Source organism: Grammomys surdaster, unplaced genomic scaffold (assembly GCF_004785775.1).
Source record: "Grammomys surdaster isolate TR1022 unplaced genomic scaffold, NIH_TR_1.0 124271, whole genome shotgun sequence".
Lineage (NCBI taxonomy): Eukaryota > Metazoa > Chordata > Mammalia > Rodentia > Muridae > Grammomys > Grammomys surdaster.
This window is the reverse complement of record NW_021619321.1, coordinates 243,376-258,590: the sequence shown is the minus strand read 5'-3', so window position 1 is coordinate 258,590 and position 15,215 is coordinate 243,376. Positions and strand designations below refer to the sequence as shown.

General features: G+C 33.2%; 1 pseudogene; it reads left to right on the top strand.

Moving 5' to 3' along the window:
- Positions 1–624: 624 nt before the first annotated feature.
- The window catches only part of LOC114636486, a 15,201-nt pseudogene continuing 610 nt past the window's right edge, over positions 625–15,215 (top strand).

Genomic DNA, 15,215 nt, shown 5'->3' with positions numbered 1-15,215 from the left:
AGTGAGGCTCGAGAATTTGTGTTCTCTCCACACCACTCTCGGGCAGAAATGGTGATATGTGAATCCATGGGACTCAGCTGTTGGGATTCAGAACACAGTCTGAGGTCCTGCTGGGAGAGGGAGAAGCTCCAGCTGCATCTGCAGGGTTGAGAGTCTTGGTTAATGGCACTCACATGGCTGGGTTACAGCTGGCTTGGCTTGCCTGCTTGATTGGCTGGGCCTCCATGGATGGAAGGTAGAGAGGTTGTCAGCTGGAGATTATGTGGTTGCCCAGTAGTTTTTCCCACTGTGGATCCCAAGGAAGAGAGACAGTTCAGGATTTTACAATGTTTCTTGTCATGGTGGAAAATGGATAAAACTATTCCCTGGTATTCTCAAGGCAGGTCTAAGGTTAAATACTTTTTGTAAGGAGGAGGGTCTGGGAAAGAACGTTTAATTGCCTGCACTCTCTGGCCTTTATGTATCTCATTAATATGGATATCTATCTTGAGGCTCCTTGGCCTGTTATCCTGCCCTCTACCTGTGGAGAGACCATTGGGGGTATTGACCTATATGCCTGAAAGGCTCTGAGAGATTGAGGTCTTTACCTTGTATCAGGAACCTGAAGTCTGGGATCATGGCAAAATGCATGCTGTCCCTTGCAGGGAAACCTATGGCGTCTATAACTTACTGGATATCCGACCATCTCTAGCCAGTGCTCAACCAGAAACCATGCTGTCCTTTCACAATCCTACAACCCCCAATGAAGCTGATTCTCTAAGTAATCCCTTCTCCAACCTCCCCTAATCGCTTTCTCCATTTCCATTCTGACTACCCTCTCTCTAAGCCAGTCTTGTCCCTCTATCAACCGTCCTCCCCATAGCTAATCTATATCTCCCCTATAAGACTACTCTAATCATTTTCTTCCTGCTTTTTCATAATTCAGCCACAGAGAAATCTCGAAAAACTAATAATCACTTAATGAAATGTTCAAAGTCCTTAGTGATTAGGGAAATGTAAATCAAAATGACCCTGAGATTCCACTTTATACCAATCAGAATGGCTAAGATCAAAAACTCAAGTGACAGGATTAGTTCGTGAGTATGTTGTGGAAGAGTAACACTTTTTCACTGCTAGTGGGGTTGCAAACTGGTACAACCACTCTGGAAATCAATCTAGTGGTTCCCCATAGAACTGGAAATAGATCAGAATGAGACCCAACTATAGAACTTTTGGGCATATACCGAAAGGTTGTTCCACTATGCCACAGGAGAACATGTTCCACTATGTTTATAGCAGCCTTATTTGTATAGCCAGAAACTGGAAATTACAAAGATGTCCTACAAGAGTAGAATGGATACAGAAAATGTCATTCATTTACACAATGAAATACTACTCAGCTATTAAGAATAAGGACATCCTATGTTTTCAGGCAAATGGATGGAACTAGAAAATATCATGTTGAATGAGGCAACTCAGTCCCATGAGAAAATTGATAGTATGTACTCACTAATGTGTAGTTTCTGAGTATTTTAAACATTAGCATCAATGTTTAGAGGAAAAATTGGTTTGACATTACATTTCTTTGTTGTTGATTCTTTGTGTAGTCTAGGTTACAGGATGACATTGTCCAGATGTCTTTGACAATGTTCTTTATGTATCTGATTTGTGAAATCATTTGAAGAATATTGGTATTAGTACTTCTATATCAGTATGGAATAATTTTTGACTAAAACTATATGGCCCTGGATGTTTAACCATTTTGACATTTTAAGCAATGCTTCTATTTCCTCAGAGGTTATAAATGTCATTTATATAAGCTACATGATCTTCATATAACTTTGGAAAATGGTATCTGTCCAGAAAATCAAATATTTCATTAAAATTTCCCAATTTTGTGGAGTATAGCCTTTTGTGTTAAGACACAATGATACTTGGAATTTCTTCCCTGACCATTTTTAGGTATACCTTTTCATTTATTGATTAGTTAATTTGTATACTGGCTATTTGTCTTAAAGTTAATCTGGTTATAGGATTTCTATTTTATTCACTGTCTCAGAAAACCAGCTCTTAGTTTTACTGATTCTTTCTATTGTGTTCTTTCTCCATAACTGATTGATTTCATCCCTAAATTTGATTATTTACTTCCTACTGCTCCTTTGAATGTGTTTCTTTCTTCGTCCTTTTTTCCCTAGACCTTTCAGATGTACTTTTGAACTGCTGGCATGATAAGTTTCTAAATTCATTTTGGTGGCATTCCATGCTTTGAAAGACCCACTTAGAACTGCTTTCATGTGTTTTTAATTTTGGAAGGTTGTGACTTCATTATCATTTAATTTTAAAATGCTCTTTATTCTTTATTTCTTTCCTACCCAGAGATCATTGAGTATAGAATAGTTCATTTTTCATGAGTGTTTGGACTTCTGGTCTTTCAGATTTTGTTAAATTCCAGCTTAAATCTGTGGTGGCATAATAACATACAAGTTATTTGAATTTTTTTTATGTGTTGAGGCTTAGTTTGTGACTGACTACATGAATTATTTTTGAGAAGGTTCTATGTGTTGCTGAGAAGCAGGTATATTCTTTAGTGTTGGTGAAACATTCTCTAGAAATTGGTTAGGCTCATTTGATTGATAAAACATTTCGTTTCATTATTTCTTCATTTAGTTTTCATCTAGATGACATGCTGATTGGTGAGGTTAAATCGTGAAGTCTCCACTAATAATGAATGAGGTTCATTAATTTAGCAATGTTTCTTGGACAAATTTGAGTACCCTTGTTTTGGGGGCATAGAGATTCAGAATTGGGATAAATTAGGTAGATTTTTTTCTTTAATGAGGATGAAATATTCTTCTCTGTATCTGTACGTTAATTTTGCGTGACAATCTGTATTGTTAGATATTAGAATGTCTAATCCACCTTGTTTCTGGAGTCTTTCTGCTTGGAAAATATCTCAGCCTGTGTACATTTGCCTGCATAACATTATTTCCAGCCCTTTACTCTGAGGTAGTGTCTATTTTTATTTATTTTTATTCCTGAGGTGTGTTTCTTTTATGTAGCAGAACCATAAACCTGTTTTAACATCCATTATTTTGTGTGTTTTACTGGGAAATTGAATCAATGATGTTCAGAGATATCAATGGCAAGTGACTGTTAATTTCTATTATTTTGACATAGTTTCTCTCTCCCTCTCCCTCTCCCTCTCCCTCCCCCTCCCCCTCCATCTCCCCCTCTCCCTCCTCCTCCCCATCACCCTCCCCCTCCGCCTCCCTCTCCCTCTCTTTCCTTATCCCTCTCCTGGTCTCTCTCCCTCTTCCTCTCCCTCCCTCCCTCAACCCCCTCTTTCTCTCTGTCTCTTTCTCTCTTTCTGTGGGTGTGCATTTATTCTGAGCTTCACATGTTTTGTAATTGATAGTGTAGTATTAGTCATTGCCTGTCTCCTGTCTCCTTGGGTGTAGTTTCCCTCTTTTGGATTGGAGTTTTGCTTCTAGTAATTTCTGTAGGACTGGATGGTGAACACATTGTTTCAATTTGGATTTTTCTTGAAAGACTGTTTTCTTCATCTATGGTAATTGAGATTTTTGTTGTGTATAGTAGTCTACATTGGCTACCATCATTTTTAGAGGTTGCAATATATCTGTTCAGACCCTTGATGGTTTATGGGCCTATTTTTGAAATTTGGTATAATTCTGATAAGTTTGCCTATGTGTATTACCTTTCCCCTTTAACTATCCCTATCTTAATAACATGTCAATGTTCTGTAGAATTACTATTTTGTTTGCTATGCAGTGGGAGGAGTTTCTTTTCTGGTGCTGTTTAATTGGTGTCCAATAAGCTTCTTACGTGTTTATAGGCATATCTTTCATTAGTTTGGGAAAGTTTTCTTCCATGATTTCATTGAAAACAATTTCTGTTCCTTGCCTAGAACTCTTCTCATTCAATCCATTCCTATGATTCTTAGGTTAAACCTTTTCATTGTATCTCAGATATCCTGGATATATCATGTCAGGATTTTTAAAATATAATATTTTCTTTCTTTGATGCATCATAACATGTATCCTCAATGTTCAGCATTTACTGGAGGCACTTTCATTCAAAAGTACTATCCAATTACAAAACAATGTATTTCTATTTCACAGTGTATGCCTAAGGAACTTTATGAAATAACACATTCTGTCATCCTTTAGCAGCAATCCTGTTTTACAGAGTTTTTGCCATTATTGTGCCATGATTGTAAACAATTTTAACTGTAGCATAATTTTCCTTAATACAAAAGCATTTTCAGTATAGTCCATATTAATTGAAAAGTACAAAGAACATTTGAAATCTCGCTGTGAACTACACCTTCATCTGGAATTTCTGAAATTTCTGTACACTTGCCTCATTGGCATAGAGGCTTAAAATGTGAAAATCTTAGCAGAATGAAAGAGAAATAAAAGTAAAAAATAACCCTATGGAATGTTCCAATTAATCATTGAGGCACAATTTGAATTCTTTCTTATTAGTACCTTTTGTAGAATGATAATAAATCATATGGGTGAGTTTAGCAAATAAGCACAATATTTCCCTTTGAGTTGTGCACTATATTCTTCACGGAAAATAAAAGACAAAGTATTGGGTAGTAACCATGCTTTTAATATAACAGTTTTTCAGCCTCTTATCAGCTCAAAGTTGTCAACATAGATGATATTGTTGGAGGCTGAAGTTCTGCTGCTTTCAGTGACAGGTATTAGAATTGGGGCAGTGCTGTCATATTTACCTTTAAATCGTGTTTTGGATAGTTAATCCAAAATAATCAAACTCACTTTAAAAGGAAAGTGTTAAGAAAATATAATCATTGGTCTCTCTTTAAAACAAGAAAATCATGGTATTTTACAATGGGAAATTGAAGCCAAGAGTAATATCTTGTTGGAGACAATAGTGAGATAGGAATTGATTGCCTTCTTTCTTCTTGTCCACAGGCAAGTGTTTTGTTTACCTATTATCAGAAGTAATTTCAGCTGGGGTTACCTCACAGATACTGACCATTATTGAAAATAGAGGCATCATTTTTTTTTCTTTTTTGATAAAGAACCTTAGGCAAAGTTAAAGAAAGCAAGGGGAGAATATTAATTTTAACTACGTTCAGCCTCCATTTAAAATTACAGTCTGTCTGTAAGCTACATAGCAGGTCACTACTACTACATACCCAGTTCTATAAAAAAAAAAATACACCATCTTCTGGAAAAACAGAGCACCTGAAGGCAGTAAAGAATTTTTTTCTCTTCTGCCTATATAAGCTCATGATCTCTGGGGCAGTTTTCTGGCAGAGGACGAGGAGTTGTGATTCCTGCTTTCCAAACTTCAGTTTTATCAGGGACAGAGAGGAGGATTGGCTGCCTATCGATAGAGAGTGGCTTCTGGAGAGTGTAATTGTCATATATACTTTTGTGAGACATTCCATTCTGAAGAAAATAGAAAAGATGTGTTCTTCTGAGGTAAATGTGTGCATTGATATGAGACATGATGACTGTATTTACAGAAATAATCTCATTATCGTAACATCTAAACTTTCGTTGTGCTAAGTCACATTTACAAAAAATACCTTTCATATTATTCTCTGTTTTAACTTATATAACAAGGTATATGACATATTATTTAATAAATATTAACATTATTATATATTAAATTACATAATAAATGTATAGTACATGAATAAATATATTTTATATTAAATTATATAATCAATACATAAATAAAAAATTATATAATAAGACTGAGAGCATATTGCCATAGGTCTCAGCTTTCCTGCTGCTGCAACTCTATAATAAGCTTCTCAGGTTGTATTGACACAAACCATGAGTTTATTTTTGTTGCTAGTTCATAGCTGTTATTTTGCTACTGCTATGAAGCAAGCTATGAATTATGTAAGTATTTCTGCTTTCTCGTGGCTTAGGAAACCACCAATAGATCATTTAGGGGATTATACCATTTGACCATGAAAAGTGTCAACATTCACAGGTGAAGAACTGCTAGATTATTGGATCTTTGCAGAGAAGACAAATACTCTTTCTCTCAGATCACAAGTCATCATAAATTAGTATTAGTTATTGATAACAAAGAATTTACATAGTTAAGTATCTTTTCTTGGGGCAAATATAGAACTTAGCCAATAGATATAAGCACAAATGTTTAATTTTAATTTCAGTGTCTATTGCAATTCAGTGATGTGGCTCTAGAGTTCTCTAAGGAGGAGTGGGAAAATCTCAATTCTGCTCAGAAGACTTTGTACAGAGATGTCATGTTGGAGAATTATAACAACCTGGTTTCTGTGGGTAAGTATATTTTTATTTCATAACTTCTACTTCACCTTAGAAATGTCTAAAACTTCTGGTAGCATTTGGATTAGGCCTTTAAAAATTATAGGTATTGAGAAGTGACATATTTACAGCTAATATATAATGTACATTTATCTTGATTTTACATTTAACTTAAGAATCCTTCAATCTTTGGTATTTATTTTTAGGCAGTCATTAGCATTTATATGTGAATCCACTTTGACTTCCCCATTTGTCTTTAATTAATGTGATAATTTAAAGTAAAAATTTAGAGTTTTAAAAAGATTTGAGTTATGAAGAGTCTAAAATAGTTTGAACAAATAGTGGCTATTAAAAAATCATTCATGCATTTTTTAAACCCTCCTTCTTGTTTCTTGTATGGTACATTTTTATGTAAGTATCCAGGTACATTCAATGGTATATTGTTATATATATATTTGAATATACAGGTGTTGCTCTTTCAAAACCAGAGGTAATCATCTGTCTAGAACAAAAAAAAGAGCCGTGGATTGTTGATCAAGGGAAAACAGAAGGAAGAGAACCAGGTAACTTGAAGTGAAATTATATGTGATGTGATAACTTGAAACCAAGGACCAATCTAGTCCTGAAGTGTGGTTATTATTTTATTTTAAATCTATCTTACATACAGATTATTCCTCAGAACTTCATTCAGAATAATTTACCAATGAAACATAAACCATGGATGTTATTTGTTTTTTGCCTTATAATTTCTTAATAATGGTAGTTTAAAAAGTAGAAAAAGTTTATTTTGTATCTTAATTGCTATCATTTATTTTCTGTTGCATGTATTTGTCAAGGACATTTGAGTAATTATTGTTTTATTACATTTGTAAACAATTATATAAAGTATACTTTGCTTATATTTGTCTTTCTTTCATCTCCTCCAAGACTATTTCAACTCCCAACACTGATTCAATATTTTATTTACACTGAATGTTTAGGTTCTCTCTCTCTCTCTCTCTCTCTCTCTTTCTCACTCTCTAAAGGAAAAAACAACAACATAAAAAAACTTAAAGCCAAAAATGTATTTAAACATGGAGTTAGATTTGTACTGACAACTATTTGTTAACATAATCGAGGAAACATAATTAATAGAACAAACTTTAAATCATAGAATAAAACTAGTTTTCTCTCTCCATGAAATTATGTTCTTTGGATAGGTTCTTACATTGTGTGACAATTTCTACCCTCTTTCTCCTCAAAGCTTGGATCTTATCTGCCTTGAACATGTCCTGGTCTGTTGAATATTATCACATTCTCAGTGAGTTTACATAGACATTAATCTTGTTGTGTCTGGAAATGCTATTTAGCATTATGAACTACCTCCGGCCTATACAATTCTTCTGTCTTATCTTTTGTGTTGGTTCATGACCATTGATAGGAGGGGTGTGAAACAGGTAACTACATAAGACTGAATCCTCCAACTTTCCTCCAACTTCTCTCAGTTTCTTCATTTTTCCAGTTGTTGGTCTCCACATATTGAAGGTTGGTTGATGCATAGATCTTCTGGAAAAGCAATATGCTTTTAGGAGTCATATCATTGTGATTTTTATTTGTAGGAATAATAGTAGATTTTATTACTGTGCCACAGGATCTGTTTAGTCTCAGATTATAGACCTCATAAAGAGTTTCTGTTTATGGGTTTTAACTTAACCACCATACTGTCAATCAACCTGTGGTAAATACTAGCAATGCATTTATGGAATAATTTACACCAGTAAGCATATCTTACATGAATGTCAACATTGGACATCACAAAATAAAAAAATGAGTAAGAATAATAATTAATTTTGTCCCCCTTGAGCAAATTAGTAACTTAAAATAATATGAATACAAGTCATTATGCATGAAATATCCAGTTAAATATTTTACTCAATATTTCTGGTGCTCTGTGTATTTACTGTCTTTGGCAGTGAACACATATCTTCAGATTTGGAATGAAAATAAACGCGTTTGGATAAAGGATTTCCTGATTACATTTTACACCTACACACACACACACACACACTATATATATATATATACTTTTAAATTTGCCCTAGTATGTTATTCTCTCCATTATGTTTCCTTTCCTCTGTTGTATGCCCCATCTCATAGTATAATCTTGGGCATATTTCTTTGGTCTTCTATGAAAACAAACAAGGATATTCAGGTCACCAACTAGCTACATAGATATTCTAAATATAACATATATAGCCATATCTTAAAAAGCTAAATTAGCACACTAAATTAAGCTTGCATTGGTTGTTTTCTTCAAGTACTTCATTTGTATTGATTGTTTCTATCTTCATGCATTTACCTAAAAATTCATTAAAACATAAAATAATAAAAAATTCATGAAACATAAAAGGATCTTGTATATACAGCTTACAAACAGTAAGTCAAGATGAAATGGACTGTTTAAATCATACACAAATCCTCTGATGAAAAAAAGTTTCTATCAGGGCCTCACAACTAAAGAAATCCCAAGGTACATGTATTCAGGGCAGAGTTTTTTTTAGAACAAGTTACAATGAATGCCAAGTTCTCTAAGTTTTTCTTCAGTGTAGAAACTCAAGGAACTTTTTAATGTTCTTTTCCCTTTACAAAGCCACAATGAATTTGATCCAAAAATCTAAACAAAGATAATTGTGTCTCAGTACCCTTTATATACTTAGATGCCAAAATTTGCAGTAAAATATTTTGAAAATTAACTCAAAGACATGTACAAATGATTATCTATCATGCTTAAGTTGGTTTCATTCCAGAGATGAAGAAATATTTCAACCTAAGTTAATCAACAAGATAATAAAATGAGTAAACAAACTACAGCATAGATATCACAGGACAATCACAACAGGTTCTGAAAAGGCCTGTAACAAAATACAAAATCATTATGTTACAGCTATAGACAGACTAAGGATAGTAAAATGGGGGGTTGGTAAACAAGCCTGGGGTAACAACATTCTTCATGGAGAGCACAACAAAACAAATCCCTTAATATCAGAAATAGTAGATGTTTGTCCATATTTTCCATAGATATTCAATATTTTAAATCATCTAATGTAAAAAGATATTGTAATGAGTTTTAGATAATACACATAGAATAGTTACTGTCAAAATGTCTATTATTTGATAGTGATTTTATATATAAAATTTAACAGGCCATTTCTCAGACTTTTAATCAGGTTTGAGCTGATCTCTGGTTCCTTTCACCAATACTGTCATTCATAGTGACATAACACACACACACACACACACACACACACACACCTGGTGTTATATTAATATACTGTAAGATATATAAATTCTACATATGTAATGAATATCATATATACACATGTAGTTTGAATAATTTTAAATAAATATAAAACATTATTTCTATGTGGATTTACTAAAACTACCTTTTATTGATTGTCAAAAATCTTACTACTCCTTCTATATTGATCATTTGACTCCTCACAACTCTCAACTCTTCCCCCTTTCCAATTTTATATTTCTGCTATTTATCCTCATCACTATCCATATAATTAATCCACAGTAATAAGTTTTAGGTAAATGAGCATTAGTTTATCTCTAGATATGATCAGCATCATGGGTTTTACAATACAGAGTGTTCATCACTTAACGAATATATTGTGACAAACAACAAAAAACCACTCACAGAGTTGCTTTTATGTAAATGTAAATACACATAGCAAAATACACACACAGAGAGAGAGAGAGAGAGAGAGAGAGAGAGAGCTACACAAATGTAGGCTCTTAATATATAATCAAAGGAAAAAGGAATGAAAGGCTTTTAACATGAGATGAAAGATGGGGAATGGGGAGTCTTACCTGGGACATGCTGTGGGAAAAGAAGGGATGGTAGATAGAATGATATTACTACTTCAATTGAAAATATATTTTAAATTAGCCAATTAAACTAAGTTATATTTTATTACTTCACATAAACTTTCTAGTTGTATGTTTATTCCACTTGTTTGATTAGATTTACACTTAGATTTGCACCAAGATAGGCCATTTCATTACTGGCTATTGTGAAGGTAGTTATTTTCCATATTTCTTCTTCAGGCCATTTATCAATTGTATGAAGGGGGCTACTGAGTTTTAAGGTCACTTTGCTGGAGGAATTTTTAGGGGTAGGAATTATTTGATGGTGTTTCTCAGTCATTTACATATACTGTTATATCATCTGTGCATGACAATATTTTTCCCTTTATTCTTTTCTAAGTTATTTCTAATAATTTAGTATATTTCATCCCAAATGTTGCCACCTGGTTTGTCTTCCCAAAGTTCTTCAGCCTATCCCCACACATTTGCCTCTGAAAGGGTGTCCCCACATCCCCTTCCCCACAAAAACCAAGTCTCTACAAGTTTAGCACATCCTCTCTCACTGAGGCCAAACAAGGCAACCCTTTGCTACATATGTTCCAGGGGCCTTGAACCAGCTTATGTGTGCTCTTGGCTTAGTACCTTAGTCTCTGGGAGCTCCCAAGAGTCAGCTCCTTTAAACCACCTCTATTGCATCCATAGGGGTACCCAACCTCAGTCCAATGCTTGTCAATACATATCTGCCTCTGTCTTAGTCAGCTGGTGCTAGAGTCTCTCAGGTGCCAGCTATACTAGACTCCTCTCTGCAAGCAAAACATGGCATCAATAATAGAGTCAGGGTTTGGTGTCAAGGAACATCGCAATTTGGTCACTGGATATCTTTGCTTTATTTTTTCCTCTATTTTAGTTGCAGAATTTCTATTTGTCAGGAACAATTCTGGGTCAATTTTTTTAAAGGTAGGTTAATGAAACCATTCCTCTTCTTTTACAATTCATATCTTTTTGATCTCCTTAATTGCTTCATTGATCAAACTAGAAATTTAAGTAGTATACTGAGGAGACAAGAAGAGAATGTATAGCCTTATCTTTTCCTTCACTTTAGTATATTATTTTTAATTTTCTCTCTAACTTCATTTTGGCAGTTGGCTTGTCCCTTATTGCCTTTCTTGTGTTTAGTTATATGCCTTGTATCCATGATCACTCTAAGATTTTAATATGAAGGGGTATAGGAATTTATTAAAGAATTTTCATTGTCTAGTGTAATAACCATGTTTTTAGTTCATTCAGTTTGCTTATGTTGTGGACTACATTGATAGATTTTCATATATTGAATGAGCCCTTCATATCTGAGATGAAGCATTCTTGATTATGTTGGATGATGTTTTTGATGTCTTCTTGAATTTTTGTTTGCATGTATATTAATGAGTATTATACAACAATCTTCTTAATTCAAATTGGTCTGAAATTTCCCTTAATTGTTGTGTTTTTGTGTGATTTAGGTATCAGGGACAATGTGTACTAGTAGAATGAGTTTAGCCATACTTCTTTCATTTCCGTTTTGTGGAATAGTTGAGGCGCATTGGTATTAACTTGTCGTTGATATTATTTTCTCTTCTAAAAGCATCCAGGCATTAGCTTTCTGAAGTTATTGATGTTTTTGCTAAAAAATTTTAATGACTGCTTCAGTTTCTTAAATTATATTGTTTACCTGATCTTCACTTAACTTTTGTATGTGGAGTCTTTCCAGAAAATTTAACATTTCATTTATACTTTCTAATTTTTGGCCCAGAGCCTTTTGAAATAAGAGTTAAAGAGTTCTTGAATTTCCTTGAGGTCTGTTGTTATGATTTTTTTGTTTGTTTGTGAAATCCAGCTTTAATTCATGGTGTTATAAAACTATACAATGACTTGTTTCAGTCTTCTTGTATTTAATGAAGCTTAATATATGACAAAGTATATGTTCAATTTTGAGGAAGGTTCTGTGACGTGCTGGAAAGAATATATATAGTTTTGTGTTTGGGTGAAATGTTCTGTATATACTGTTAGGTTCATGTGATTCATAATATCTGTTAATTTTCTGTTTTGATTATTTGTCTATTGCTGAGAGAAGGGTGTTGAAATTTCCCACTATTATTGTGTGGAGTTCATTGTATATTTTGAGCTTTTATAAAGTTTCTTTTATGAATGTGGGTTCATTTGGGGAGTAAAAGCTCAGAATTGAGACTTTACCTGGTAGAAAATTTCTTTTATACATATAAAGTGTGCTTCCCAATCTGTTCTGATTATTTTGGATGAATATCTCTTTAATTAGATATAGGAATGGCTACTGTTGTGTTTATTTGCTTAGAACAATTTTTATCAAGAACTTTCCTTTGATGTAGTGTTTGTTTTGGTTGGTTATGTTTTTTGTCGTTGTAGTTGTTGTTGTTGTTGTTTAAACAACAAAATGGAGGAGCCTAGTCACACATCCATACATTTTGTCTGTTTTTTTTTTAATTGGGAAATTCCATCCATTTTTATTGATAAATATTGATGAGGAATGATTGTTAATATCTGTTATTTTGATATTGGCGTGGAGAATGTATTTGTGTTCGTGTGTGTGTGTTTATGTCTTTGTGTGTGTGTGTTTCTCTTCTTATGTTTTTTTTCTGGTGTAAATTATTTATTTCTTGATGTTTGAGAGGTGTAATTACCCTTCTAGTGCTTGAGTCATCCTCCCACTATTATTTATAGGGCTATATTAATGCAAATTTTTTATTGTATTTGCTTTGCTTATGGACTTTTTGTTTTCTTCATTGATGGTAATTTAATGTTTTGGGGGATATAGGTTCTGAACTGATATCTGTAGTATCACATATCGAGGCCCTTCCAGCTTTTAGATTATCTGTAAGAAGTCAGGAGTAATTTTGGTAAGTTTGTCTTTATATGTTTTTTTAGCCTTTTTCTCTGGCAGCATTTTATATTCTTCCTATCATACTGTACATTTAATCTTATGGATATTATATTAGGAGGATTTAATTTTGGATCCAATCTATTTGGTATTCTGTAAACTTCATATATGTTTAAACCATATCTTTCTTTAGGATAGAGAAATTTTCATTCATGATTATGTAGGAAATATTATCTGGGCCTTTAAGCTAGAAGTCTTCTCTTTTGTTTATTCATACTTGTTTCTTGAGATTTGGCCTTTACATATGTTTCCAAATTTTCTGCAAATCTGTTGTTAGAAATATTTTAGACTTGTAATTTTCTTTATCCAATTTCTTCTTCTTCTATCATATCTTCTACATCTGAGATTTTCTCTTTCATATCCTCTATTGGTTGGTGATGCGTGTGTATCAAGCTCCTGTTCTCATCCCTAGGTTTGCCAGTTTGTGTTTAGTTCATTGTATCTATTTTTCTTTTCAGATTGTGAACATTTTTATTCATTTCTTTCATCCATATGATTGTATTTTTCTGTATTTCTTAGTATTTATTTATTTTTTCTCTTTAAATATGTCTAAATATTTGATTGTATTTTCCTATACTTTAGATGATTTAATCATTTTTAAATGTTCTTTATCATCTTTACAACATGAGATTTAACGCCATTTTCTTGAAATTAAATTTTGCTAGTACATACAAGGTTTGCTAGTATATGAAATAGTTTCAAGTATATGCAGTATACACAGTATATATATTCTGTTTTCTTGTTGTGAAATAGTGCCCTGGGTATTGTTAAATATGTTCTTCCCATGTGCTTTAGCCAGCTGGTTGTCCCTAGTATTGGAAGGCATAGTAGTCCTGATGGCTACAGTTCTGTGGAATTTCAGGTAGAGTTGTGTTGCCCTTTGTGGCAGCATCATTCTAGAGTTACAGGCCGAGTTGGTTGTACCTCCTATCTTCAAATTTCTGTTTGCTCAGGAAATGAGCTGTTCTCAAGTGATACAGACAAAGCTAGTGATTTCTGAGGGCTGCCAGAATCTGGGACTGCAAGTAGCTATGTGTACTGTAAAATGCAGCATGAGATGGATTGGGCAGATCCCTTCCATTGTACGTGCCAGGAAACATGTTTTGCAGACCTTTAGGGAGTGTGAACTTCACATGATTGGGCTGTGTGGCGCCAGGCCTACAAGGATGCACACAAAGCTGTCTACCAGAAAATTATATGCGTATCAGGGATTCATTAATGCATTTCAAAATAATGTTTGACTTTTCAACTTTTAATTTCAGAATATCATATTTAATTTGAAATATACTTTTACATTTGAGTATTGTAGAAATACTTATATTATGTAGATTATGATTTTTACCATGATTAAAATTTTTCAGGAATTTAGGAATTTATCTCTCTCAATGAATTTTCTTTAATACTTGAGAACAGTTTTAAATCTTTGTTTCTTATGTGCCTGATATGATTTTTAACTGATACACTTAGATTTTTATTATGCTTCTTTCTTACAAATAATCTACAAGATTTTAAAACCATTAATTAATCTTTGACTAGGAATCAATCGTAAAATAAATATTGTAGTTCTTTACTTCTGTCACTGTTTTATACAGTGATTTTAAAGTTGATTTGTGTCCATATTAATAATCGAGATTCATAATGAAGAGGTAAATGTTACTCTTGTATGTTAGTTGGAAAAATTTTGTTTCAAGAAATATGTTATTTTGAATAATTGCAGATGATTTTTGTATATATTAGAAAATATAAGATAAATTTCATGAAATGTGCTTTAAAATTAGAGAGGGATAATATAAGAATATCAAAGGAATAATTTTAAAGTACATAACACTTAAAAATTCTTGAATTTCTATAAATATATATTTCCACATTTCTCAGGCCATAAAGGAGAAGACACTCAGAAATCCAAAGTATTTACCCAGTCACCAAATATTCAAGCTCACCAAAGCATCCATAAAGGAGACGAACCGTACAAATATAATGAATGTGGAAATTCAATCACCTGTTCCTCAAGGCTTAAAGCTCATCACAGAAACCATACTGGAAATAAACCTTACAAATGTAATGAATGTGGGAAATCCTTTAAACAGCCTTCAGGTCTTAAAATTCACTACAGAATTCATACTGGTGAGAAACCT